The sequence below is a fragment of the Schistocerca americana genome, chromosome 2, assembly GCF_021461395.2.
Source record: "Schistocerca americana isolate TAMUIC-IGC-003095 chromosome 2, iqSchAmer2.1, whole genome shotgun sequence".
Classification (NCBI taxonomy): Eukaryota; Metazoa; Arthropoda; class Insecta; order Orthoptera; family Acrididae; genus Schistocerca; species Schistocerca americana.
Genome location: NC_060120.1, coordinates 963094612 through 963107588, shown reverse-complemented (window position 1 = coordinate 963107588; position 12977 = coordinate 963094612). Strand labels below are relative to the sequence as shown.

The 12977-nt window shown below is 46.0% G+C and overlaps 1 protein-coding gene and 1 non-coding gene across 3 annotated transcripts in view; both read left to right on the top strand.

Moving 5' to 3' along the window:
• Positions 1 to 12977, top strand: part of LOC124596204 (division abnormally delayed protein-like) — a 1031505-nt gene that overhangs the window by 658850 nt on the left and 359678 nt on the right. The window lies entirely within an intron of this gene.
• On the top strand, positions 2679 to 2753 carry Trnat-cgu. Its single transcript has one exon. It is a non-coding gene; the product is annotated as a tRNA-Thr (tRNA).

The following is a 12977-nucleotide window of genomic DNA, read 5'->3' as shown; positions in this document are numbered from 1 at the left end:
ACTTGCATGAGCCCACTTACGATTGAAATGTCAGTCTTCCACGCGTAAAAGTTTAGACTGTAATGAGAATGAATAGTACACCTGTAAATGACGCAAGCTGGCATTTTTGATCAAAACACTTCCACCAGAAGCTAATGTTGGGGCAGCTAATATGGTAGATGATTGCTTCAAGTTCGTGACTTTATGACCACTCCCCTCATCATACTTTCACAGTCCGCCCCGGTAGCTGAGTGGTCAGCGTGACAGACTGTCAGTCCAAAGGGCCCGGGTTCGATTCCCGGCCGGGTCGGAGATTTTCTCCGCTCAGGGACTGGGTGTTGTGTTGTCCTAATCATCATCATTTCATCCCCATCGACGCGCAGGTCGCCGAAGTGGCGTCAAATCGAAAGACCTGCACCAGGCGAACGATCTACCCGACGGGAGTCCCTAGCCACACGACATTTAATTTTATACCTTCACACTCGTGTTGTACGAAGACGGTGTCTGATGCTGTTATCGTTGCTTTTACTGATTTTGCTGAGATGACGTTCCATCTTTCTTCCATTTTTGTGAGTATACACTGAAATACTTACTGACTCCCTTGTGCGAGAAACTTATTTCAATGAAACAACTTATCTGAAAATTACAAGAAAATTTGGAGCAGTATACAAGGAATATCCAGATGAGACTAATGTTTTTAATTTACTCATAAGCACCGGTTTTCAGTCACATTTGATTGCAGCTCCCCATGTATGGTTGTAGAAGCGCTATCCTTTATTAAACAGAAAAATCACATAAGCAATTATATGTGCTATACCTTCGGAGATGTTATGCTTGATAATTAACGTGCCTCACCGGACTCAGTAAATTGCCTCATTCTTCTGTCGTTTATATCCCGCCCATCAACTCCTCTCTGCTCATAATCGCTTGCAGACAATTTTTATCACTTGAAATTACACGTTCCTTGCTATACCCTTTTCACTAACTGTTAGTTCTTCAGTCATTTTCGCACGTTCGATTCTCATAACAATTCACGCCATTACTCTCTCCTTACAGTCCGATTACTCGTTTTACACAGATACTTACGTCCCAGGGCAAATCACCCCTAAAACGGAAAATATACTTTACAAGACCTACATACATACAATTTTACATATTTTAGGTAACGTAGATAATATTTATGAAACGAAAACAAAGTAAAACTTATAAGAAACACGTGAGTAAAATTCCGTCGCACTATCTCCCAGCTCGACGTTCGCATTTTTTAGTCGGATTTCATGCTCATTACGTCTTACTTTCTTCATAACATGCTCGATCCGTGGCGTTATAAAAGAACTACTCAGTAACAGAGCATAGAGTGGTCGAAGACAAGAGAAATATGTAGAACGGAAGGACTTCCTCATAATGACATACACGACAATAGTCGACTAACGGATTCCACGCAGTACATTGATTCTTCCTGGAGACAATCATATCTAGCAGATATGTAAGTTCTCCAGAATGAGATTTTCACTCTGCAGCGGAGTGTGCGCTGATATGAAACTTCCTGGCAGATTAAAACTGTGTGCCCGACCGAGACTCGAACTCGGGACCTTTGCCTTTCGCGGGCAAGTGCTCTACCAACTGAGCTAACGAAGCACGACTCACGCCCGGTACTCACAGCTTTACTTCTGCCAGTACCTCGTCTCCTACCTTCCAAACTTTACAGAAGCTCTCCTGCGAACCTTGCAGAAAGTTTGGAAGGTAGGAGACGAGGTACTGGCAGAAGTAAAGCTCTGAGGACGGGGCGTGAGTCGTGCTTGGGTAGCTCAGTCGGGAGAGCACCTACCCGCGAAAGGCAAAGGTCCCGAGTTCGAGTCTCGGTCCGGCACACAGTTTTAATCTGCCAGGAAGTTTCATATCAGCGCACACTCCGCTGCAGAGTGAAAATCTCATTCTGGAAACATCCCCCAGGATGTGGCTAAGCCATGTCTCCGCAATATCCTTTCTTTCAGGAGTGCTAGTTCTGCAAGGTTCGCAGGAGAGCTTCTGTAAAGTTTGGAAGGTAGGAGACGAGGTACTGGCAGAAGTAAAGCTGCGAGTACCGGGCGTGAGTCGTGCTTTGGTAGCTCAGTTGGTAGAGCACTTGCCCGCGAAAGGCAAAGGTCCCGAGTTCGAGTCTCGGTCGGGCACACAGTTTTAATCTGCCAGGAAGTTTCATATCAGCGCACACTCCGCTGCAGAGTGAAAATCTGATTCTGGAAACATCCCCCAGGCTGTGGCTAAGCCATGTCTCCGCAATATCCTTTCTTTCAGGAGTGCTAGTTCTGCAAGGTTCGCAGGAGAGCTTCTGTAAAGTTTGGAAGGTAGGAGACGAGGTACTGGCAGAAGTAAAGCTGTGAGTACCGGGCGTGAGTCGTGCTTCGGTAGCTCAGTTGGTAGAGCACTTGCCCGCGAAAGGCAAAGGTCCCGAGTTCGAGTCTCGGTCGGGCACACAGTTTTAATCTGCCAGGAAGTTTCATATCAGCGCACACTCCGCTGCAGAGTGAAAATCTCATTCTGGAAACATCCCCCAGGCTGTGGCTAAGCCATGTCTCCGCAATATCCTTTCTTACAGGAGTGCTAGTTCTGCAAGGTTCGCAGGAGAGCTTCTGTAAAGTTTGGGAGGTAGGAGACGAGGTACTGGCAGAAGTAAAGCTGTGAGTACCGGACGTGAGTCGTGCTTCGGTAGCTCAGTTGGTAGAGCTGTTGCCCGCGTAAGGCAAAGGTCCCGAGTTCGAGTCTCGGTCGGGCACACAGTTTTAATCTGCCAGGAAGTTTCATATCAGCGCACACTCCGCTGCAGAGTGAAAATCTGATTCTGGAAACATCCCCCCGGCTGTGGCTAAGCCATATCTCCGCAATATCCTTTCTTTCAGGAGTGCTAGTTCTGCAAGGTTCGCAGGAGAGCTTCTGTAAAGTTTGGAAGGTAGGAGACGAGGTACTGGCAGAAGTAAAGCTGTGAGTACCGGGCGTGAGTCGTGCTTCGGTAGCTCAGTTGGTAGAGCACTTGCCCGCGAAAGGCGAAGGTCCCGAGTTCGAGTCTCGGTCGGGCACACAGTTTTAATCTGCCAGGAAGTTTCATATCAGCGCACACTCCGCTGCAGAGTGAAAACCTGATTCTGGAAACATCCCCCAGGATGTGGCTAAGCCATGTCTCCGCAATATCCTTTCTTTCAGGAGTGCTAGTTCTGCAAGGTTCGCAGGAGAGCTTCTGTACAGTTTGGAAGGTAGGAGACGAGGTACTGGCAGAAGTAAAGCTGTGAGTACCGGGCGTGAGTCGTGCTTCGGTAGCTCAGTTGGTAGAGCACTTGCCCGCGAAAGGCAAAGGTCCCGAGTTCGAGTCTCGGTCGGGCACACAGTTTTAATCTGCCAGGAAGTTTCATATCAGCGCACACTCCGCTGCAGAGTGAAAACCTGATTCTGGAAACATCCCCCAGGATGTGGCTAAGCCATGTCTCCGCAATATCCTTTCTTTCAGGAGTGCTAGTTCTGCAAGGTTCGCAGGAGAGCTTCTGTAAAGTTTGGAAGGTAGGAGACGAGGTACTGGCAGAAGTAAAGCTGTGAGTACCGGGCGTGAGTCGTGCTTCGGTAGCTCAGTTGGTAGAGCACTTGCCTGCGAAAGGCAAAGGTCCCGAGTTCGAGTCTCGGTCGGGCACACAGTTTTAATCTGCCAGGAAGTTTCATATCAGCGCACACTCCGCTGCAGAGTGAAAATCTGATTCTGGAAACATCCCCCAGGCTGTGACTAAGCCATGTCTCCGCAATATCCTTTCTTTCAGGAGTGCTAGTTCTGCAAGGTTCGCAGGAGAGCTTCTGTAAAGTTTGGAAGGTAGGAGACGAGGTACTGGCAGAAGTAAAGCTGTGAGTACCGGGCGTGAGTCGTGCTTCGGTAGCTCAGTTGGTAGAGCACTTGCCCGCGAAATGCAAAGGTCCCGAGTTCGAGTCTCGGTCGGGCACACAGTTTTAATCTGCCAGGAAGTTTCATATCAGCGCACACTCCGCTGCAGAGTGAAAATCTCATTCTGGAAACATCCCCCAGGCTGTGGCTAAGCCATGTCTCCGCAATATCCTTTCTTTCAGGAGTGCTAGTTCTGCAAGGTTCGCAGGAGAGCTTCTGTAAAGTTTGGAAGGTAGGAGACGAGGTACTGGCAGAAGTAAAACTGTGAGTACCGGACGTGAGTCGTGCTTCGGTAGCTCAGTTGGTAGAGCACTTGCCCGCGAAAGGCAAAGGTCCCGAGTTCGAGTCTCGGTCGGACACACAGTTTTAATCTGCCAGGAAGTTTCATGTCAGCGCACACTCCACTGCAGAGTGAAAATCTCATTCTGGAAACATCCCCCAGGCTGTGGCTAAGTCATGTCTCCGCAATATCCTTTCTTTCAGGAGTGCTAGTTCTGCAAGGTTCGCAGGAGAGCTTCTGTAAAGTTTGGAAGGTAGGAGACGAGGTACTGGCAGAAGTAAAGCTGTGAGTACCGGGCGTGAGTCGTGCTTCGGTAGCTCAGTTGGTAGAGCACTTGCCCGCGAAAGGCAAAGGTCCCGAGTTCGAGTCTCGGTCGGACACACAGTTTTCATCTGCCAGGAAGTTTCATGTAAGTTCTGTCATATTGTCCCTCATACTCTAAGAAGTAATGTATGACACTGTTTGTTTTTCGTTCTAATGACGTGCAATCCTCGAAACCCGGTGTGAGGTTCTTAATATTCTGGAGGAACGTGTTTAAATCCTTGTGCGGGCATCAGGACTAAAATTTTGCACGATTAGTCTAAACTAATGAGCACTCCTTCACCATGTTTCTACAGTATAGGATACCGAGGCGGGTTGTCGCAATTTATGATTTTTAATGTTTGAAGAGGAAATGTTTAGTTTCCCCGTCTGTAATTAGTGTATCTTTCAGTACGTAGTCTTGGCTATATTTCCTCACAAATGGGAGGCTATAGCCACATTCCAGAAAAAAACTTCTAAGCAAATTTTTGTAAGAAGTTGCGGCACCGGGTTGCCGGGTTCATTGTCATAGACATCGGGGCTGTTGTCACGGGTTATTTAGATGGGAGAAAAGAAATTATTTATTAAAAATAGTTGTAACAACGATTTAGAAATCAATTGATGATATTTTTAGAGCACTAATACATATTTAAGACCAATTTAGATACTATATTATATATTATAGTAGTATTTTAAGTAAATATTTAAGATATCCTGCATTAGACTAGCACTATTTGGATATATATTGTATGACCAAGATGTGCACAATGCCCGAGCCCCCTTCTTACATTTTGTACAAATGGTTCCAATGGCTCTAAGCGCTATGGGACTTAGAACTACTAAAACCTAACTAAGCTAAGGACATCACACACATCCATGCTCGAGGCAGGATTCGAACCTGCGACCGTAGCAACAGCGTGGTTCCGGACTGAAGCGCCTAGAACCGCTCGGCCACAACGGCCGGCCTTTTGTACAATGGATCCATTTTTCCTTAGCTTATGTATAAAAGTTGAATGGCCAAAGGGTAAAAAATTCGTGAGCCCCCTTCTTACATTTTATACAATGGGTCCATTTTTCCTTAGCTTTACTGTAATAAAAAGGTTCAAGAAAAACTAAACAAAAAGTCATCATCCTGTCTTCACTCATAGAGAATTTTCGTTCCTTTTTATTTCTTTTCTTTTTTTGCATACAGCTGCATTTCGGTTGCTTTTCTTCATGATTTTGTTGACTTTTTATAGCTTGCAAGTTCAAGATTCCTGTTAAGTGATGAATCTCTTAAAATTGCTGTCTTTCCCTATCGCCAAGCTAAGGTAAAGATCGTACTAAGAGACTCGAACTCGGGACCTTTGCCTTTCGCGGGCAAGTGCTCTACCGACTGAGCTACCCAAGCACGACTCACGCCCCGTCCTCACAGCTTTATTTCTGCCAGTACCTCGTCTCCTACCTTCCAAACTTTACAGAAGCTCTCCTGCGAACCTTGCAGAACTAGTACTCCTGAAAGAAAGGATATTGCGGAGACATGGCTTAGCCACAGCCTGGGGGATGTTTCTAGAATGAGATTTTCACTCTACAGCGGAGTGTGCGCTGATATGAAACTTCCTTCCTTTCAGGAGTGCTAGTTCTGCAAGGTTCGCAGGAGAGCTTCTGTAAAGTTTGGAAGTTAGGAGACGAGGTACTGGCAGAAGTAAAGCTGTGAGGACGGGACGTGAATCGTGCTTGGGTAGCTCAGTCGGTAGAGCACTTGCCCGCGAAAGGCAAAGGTCACGAGTTCGAGTCTCGGTCCGGCACACAGTTTTAAGTTTCCAGGAAGTTTCATGTGTAGTTATGTTTAAATGTTGAATAGAGTGTGATCACGCCGAAATTTTGTAACTAATTTAGGTTATTTTTCATATGATTCAATAATTGTCACTCTGTACAGTTAACAAGAGTCCAGGTGAAAAATATATTTTCTAAACTACTGCAGGACTATTAAACAAAAGAGAAAATTAGCGCCTAATGCTGTGTCTTAACTGTCTGCGTCGCCGAGGAGACGTTAGATTCTAACTTTCCTTCCTTCCTTCTCAAGCCACCCGCGTCAGCTAATCGTTGAAAAAGCTGAAACAATGTAATTGTGAATTAACTAAAATATTACAAATAAATACGATGCTATGAAACTAGGGGAAACCTTGCTATGAGCCACTGCGGGGACAGACGAGCCATTACCAGCTGTAAACACTGTTCTGAGATACATCATACAGCATGAATAATTGTACTTGTCAAAAATTCGTCTCTCTTCATTGCCATTACCGAGTCCGATAATTAATTACGGCACGGGCGGAAAATTACCTGTCATTACTAAATAACGGCAAAGCGAACACTGTTTTACCAGAAATGCCCGGCCTATTGCTCATTGATTGACACATGTTAATGGAGTGTATGAAAGTTAGCCGAAACTCATCAGTTAAAATTTCGCTTCACCGGCTTGTTAGAGCACCTGTTCGGTGCCCGAGTTGTCGATTATGTAACGTTTTTATAAAAGCACAGTAATTTTTAAAATTAATATATAAGAAGAAGCACTCTGGAAAGAGACGATGACAAGAAGTACATCACAAAGTGCAAAGTCTCTTCTGATGATCATATATTATTCTTTTCATTTTCCTTCCGATACCACAAGACGTGGACATCTGTTAACAGGTCGTCGCTAGTTTAATCTTGCTAAACCTCCAGCCTTCGACGGCCCAAATATATATACACAATTATTTTCTACAGTATTTTCGACATTGAGGTATCTTTCATGCAAGATACCAGCATTACGTGGAATTTCATTTAGATGCTGAGAAGTCGTTGCTTTCAATGTCGTGACAGAAATTATCTTAAATACACTCCTGGAAATGGAAAAAAGAACACATTGACACCGGTGTGTCAGACACACCATACTTGCTCCGGACACTGCGAGAGGGCTGTACAAGCAATGATCACACGCACGGCACAGCGGACACACCAGGAACCGCGGTGTTGGCCGTCGAATGGCGCTAGCTGCGCAGCATTTGTGCACCGCCGCCGTCAGTGTCAGCCAGTTTGCCGTGGCATACGGAGCTCCATCGCAGTCTTTAACACTGGTAGCATGCCGCGACAGCGTGGACGTGAACCGTATGTGCAGTTGACGGACTTTGAGCGAGGGCGTATAGTGGGCATGCGGGAGGCCGGGTGGACGTACCGCCGAATTGCTCAACACGTGAGGCGTGAGGTCTCCACAGTACATCGATGTTGTCGCCAGTGGTCGGCGGAAGGTGCACGTGCCCGTCGACCTGGGACCGGACCGCAGCGACGCACGGATGCACGCCAAGACCGTAGGATCCTACGCAGTGCCGTAGGGGACCGCACCGCCACTTCCCAGCAAATTAGGGACACTGTTGCTCCTGGGGTATCGGCGAGGACCATTCGCAACCGTCTCCATGAAGCTGGGTTACGGTCCCGCACACCGTTAGGCCGTCTTCCGCTCACGCCCCAACATCGTGCAGCCCGTCTCCAGTGGTGTCGCGACAGGCGTGAATGGAGGGACGAATGGAGACGTGTCGTCTTCAGCGATGAGAGTCGCTTCTGCCTTGGTGCCAATGATGGTCGTATGCGTGTTTGGCGCCGTGCAGGTGAGCGCCACAATCAGGACTGCATACGACCGAGGCACACAGGGCCAACACCCGGCATCATGGTGTGGGGAGCGATCTCCTACACTGGCCGTACACCACTGGTGATCGTCGAGGGGACACTGAATAGTGCACGGTACATCCAAACCGTCATCGAACCCATCGTTCTACCATTCCTAGACCGGCAAGGGAACATGCTGTTCCAACAGGACAATGCACGTCCGCATGAAACCCGTGCCACCCAACGTGCTCTAGAAGGTGTAAGTCAACTACCCTGGCCAGCAAGATCTCCGGATCTGTCCCCCATTGAGCATGTTTGGGACTGGATGAAGCGTCGTCTCACGCGGTCTGCACGTCCAGCACGAACGCTGGTCCAACTGAGGCGCCAGGTGGAAATGGCATGGCAAGCCGTTCCACAGGACTACATCCAGCATCTCTACGATCGTCTACATGGGAGAATAGCAGCCTGCATTGCTGCGAAAGGTGGATATACACTGTACTAGTGCCGACATTGTGCATGCTCTATTGCCTGTGTCTATGTACCTGTGGTTCTGTCAGTGTGATCATGTGATGTATCTGACCCCAGGAATGTGTCAATAAAGTTTCCCCTTCCTGGGACAATGAATTCACGGTGTTCTTATTTCAATTTCCAGGAGTGTATTTGTTCGAGGACAAAAGGTATGTTTCATCGCATTCGTAGAAGTAGCAACTAACTCATTCTTCTCCATTGGTGATCGGGACAATCAGTCGCCATCATGACTAACAAACAAAGAAAGCAAGACGTTCCGACTACGGTCCGTCAGCGTATAATGTCCCTAATGTCCCATTTGCTGCCGAACCGGTAGCCCAGTGGCAGGGGCCAGCGCCTATAACTACAGCACGCTGTAGTGTCTTTTGATGACGTTTCCGGACACGCGTTCCCATCCAAGATTTGTTCCTCGAGGCACCCTCTACATCCACTCGAAGTTTGTTGCAATATTTCTGGGACACTCTGTAGGTACAAAACCCACAAAATATCCGCTTTACTTTATCAATGCAGTAAAAAACAGCTGCTGTGTCGCAGAGGGTAATAATCGGATTTAAGACTGTAATAGTAAAAAAATCTAGTGAACGTACGTCCGATAACCGCCAGAATTAAGAAAAAGATACGTAATTCGGCCCAATTCCAACTACTGCAGTCACTGAACCCTTCACCAATGCTAGGCAAATGCTTTCGAATGCACTAATTTTATTACAGTGTGATCATGAAATAGAACTTCAGGTCGGGGTCAGTTTGTACAATGAAAAGCTGTTAACCTTGAAACAAAGCACATGTACAAGAATGATAGTTATTATAATATTTCAGACTACTGATAGCCTACAATAGTTACTTTAGCGGTTAGTTCGCTTTTGGCTAGCAATTTCATTCAATACCAGCGTTACAACTCATGGCAAATGGGTGAAGAACTTGCGGAAGAAAAGTCACGTCCGAATGATTCATTGGAACACTCTCAGATTAATAATGCAAGACTTAGGTAATGCAATTGTAAAAACGGAACAAGTAGAAACCAAGCAGTTTCAATAAGTGGAGGAGTCGGGCGAGTCAGAGTTATGTAAAAGCTGGCCTGCAAACGACTGAAATTTGTTATCGAAGAATAATTTCTGTTGCCATTTATGAATATCTGACTTCATTTACATACACCGGGCGAAGTGACGCAGTGGTTAGCACACTGGATTCTCATTCGATAAGGATGACGGTGCAAATTCCCGTCTGGTCATCCAGATGTAGGTTTTCCGTCATTTCCTTGAGTCGCTCCTGGCAAATTCTGGGAGAAGGGCACGCTCGATTTCCTATCCCATCCTCTCTTGATCCGTGCTTGTGCTCGGTAACTGAATGTCGGGACTTTAAACCCTTTCATTTGATCTACATTTGTAGAGATTTGGTTCAAATGGCCCTGAGCACTATGAGACTTTACATCTGAGATCATCAGTCCCCTAGAACTTAGAACTGCTTAAACCTAACTAACCTAAGGACATCACACACATCCATGCCCGAGGCAGTATTCGAACCTGCGACCGTAGCGGTCGCGCGGTTCCAGACTGAAGCGCCTAGAACCGCTCGGCCACACCGGCAGGCTGTAGAGACTAACCGCATTTGATATATGTTTAGACAGCAGACTATATTGTAATTTAGAATATAGTGACAAGTAAAAACAGCTAGTAACTGCATATTATTTTCGTAAGGCTGACAGAAATAAAACGCTCAAATCAGAAATTTTGTTTTGTGTCTTCTTTCTCTAATTCATGCAGCGAGTAGAATACTTTTCGCCTAATTAACACTTTTTGAAACTTCGTCTCGAGTACAGTGGACGTCTTGTATTTTCACACGAAAGAATTATCGCATGCCATATAAAGCACGCGTTATTTTTCCGAAAGACAAATTTATGAGTACAGTGTGGAAATATCCCAGCCCACGGCATTTTAAAATTGTTTTTTAGTCCGCTAACTTCCTTTTGATATAGAAACCTTAAATTTCCACTTAGTCTGTATTTTTAAAGGTGCTGGTTATGATAATCGAAGTTCAGTCCTGTTAGCTCTGCAAAGTAGTCATTTACGGCTGCAATAATCTTCTTCAGTCGACTCATAAAGGTTTCCAGCCAAAAATTTCTTTATCCTGAATTTTGATAAGTGACATAGGTGAACAGAGAGGACGTTCAAATAATTAGTACGTCGAATCCCGTATTTTCCTGCTGACAAAGTTACTTTGCAGCCGTGAATATCACATATCTGTCTTTCTTTCTATTCTCGTTTTTTATTAGTACCACTTCCCACACATTTCCTTTCTTCCAAGTCGTCATCCGACCATCCAGACTCAGAGTTTCTGTTCTTATTTTTTTATTTTTGTTAAATCGTTGCAGGTGAATGCTGGGATGGTTACTCCTGCTTCTCTCCTTAGCCTTGGCAGTCAGAGCACGCGCTGTATTTCCAATGGCCACGCCGTTGACCAGCGTTAAACATTTATCCCTTTCATTTTACCCAGTTGATTCATAAAAGTTGCGTCATATTCGACAACTATTTCTTTATGCTTCGCAAGGAAAAAAATAACAATAAATCGTTTTGGATTCTAGAAAACATTGGCCATGAGCTACATGTAAGATTAATTACATAGCGTGAGGGCACCGAATTCTACGGAGTGCCTTCATTCCCACCTTTCCCCACTCTCACCCCCCCCCCCCTTTCTGGTGGAAGTCATGCGCCCGTGTCTTTTCGACATTAACAGATTGATGAACAACAAAAACAATGAAATTCCTTCAAATCCTCCTATCTTTGGCTGAGAACATCGTTTTCCCCGTTGCTTTTCTTCAGTATTATACGCGTACAAAAGTGCCATCCACCTTGTGGAAAACTTTCATGTATACTGTCTGCTTTAAAGAATCCGGACACCCCTATGAAATTGCGAAAGTAATCGCTAGTTGACACAAGGGACGGATCCGCGAATGTAAAACGAGGCAAGGATCAGTGGGTTGCCAGTAAAGAAGCAGTAATAGCGGAATAAGTCGGTTAGGACATCTCAGTGATTTCGAATGGAGACCGATCACTGGATTGCACCTGAGAGGCAAATCCATCAGAGACATTTAAACTTTTCTAAAGCTGCCCAGGTCGACTGTTGGTGATACCAAGGTATACCAAGTCATGGCGGACTTCATGTAGTGACAGACAGGAGCGCGGAGTCTTGCGGAGGGGGGTTATAAAAATCTCTTGAAATCGGCGGAAGAAATCTCTCGTGAGTTCTAAAGTGCTACCAGCTGTCCAACTAGTACAATAACTCTGCGTAGCGCATTAAAAGTAATGGGGGACAGTGGTCGAGTAGCCTCTCAGAAGCCGCACATTCTTGTCGTCAGTGTTGAGGGACGCTTGAGGTGGTGTAAAGATGTCACTGGGCAGAGGATGAATGGAAACGAGTGATCATGACTGATGAATCACGTTGTACCATGTGGTAAGCCATTAAATAGTTTGCGTTTGGCGAATGCATAGAGAACGTTTACGTTCCATCATGTGTAGTGCTAACAGAGAGATATGGGAAAGGTGTACGGTGTACGGTTTGGGGGTATGTTTGTGGTTAGGGTGTGGTCCCTTTACTGCGCATAAGAAAACGCTAAATACGGAATGATATAAAACACGTCAACAGCATTGAGTATTGCTTACAGCAGAGTAACGTTTCGGGGACAATGATTGTATTAGCGTGGCAATGCACCGTGACGTATAGCAGCATCGGCGAGACAATGGTTTGTGGACAATAACATTTGTCAAGTGGAATGGACTATCCAGAGTCCCGACCTGAACCCAGTGGTACAGTTTTTGATGAGTTAGAACATCCACTTCACTCCATACCACAGCGTCTAACATTGATACCTTCTCTGGTTTCAGTCCGCAGCTCGTGGTCTAGGGGCTGGCGTTGCTGCCTCCGGATCACGGGGTCCCGGATTCGATTTCCGGTTGGGTTGAGGATTTTCTCTGCCCGGGGACTGGGTGTTTGTGTTGTCCTCATCATTTCATCATCATTCGTGAACGTGGCGAGATTGGACTGTGTAAATATTGGGACTTTGTACGGGCGCTGATAACCGTGCAGTTGTCCGCCCCACAAACCAATCATCATCATCATCATCATTCTCTGGTTTCGGCTCATGCGGAAGTTTGGGCTCCCATTCCGCCAGACACGTTCAGACAGCTCACTGAAAGTGTCCCCAGCGGAGTTCAATCTGTGATAAAGGCGATGAGTAGACCTATCCCATATTAGTCTCTTATTAGTAGATTGTCCAGATACATTTGATCGGGTAGTGTATGTCCATTTTCATTGGTTACACTATATAAACTTTTGAAAATGGCCTCATAGCCG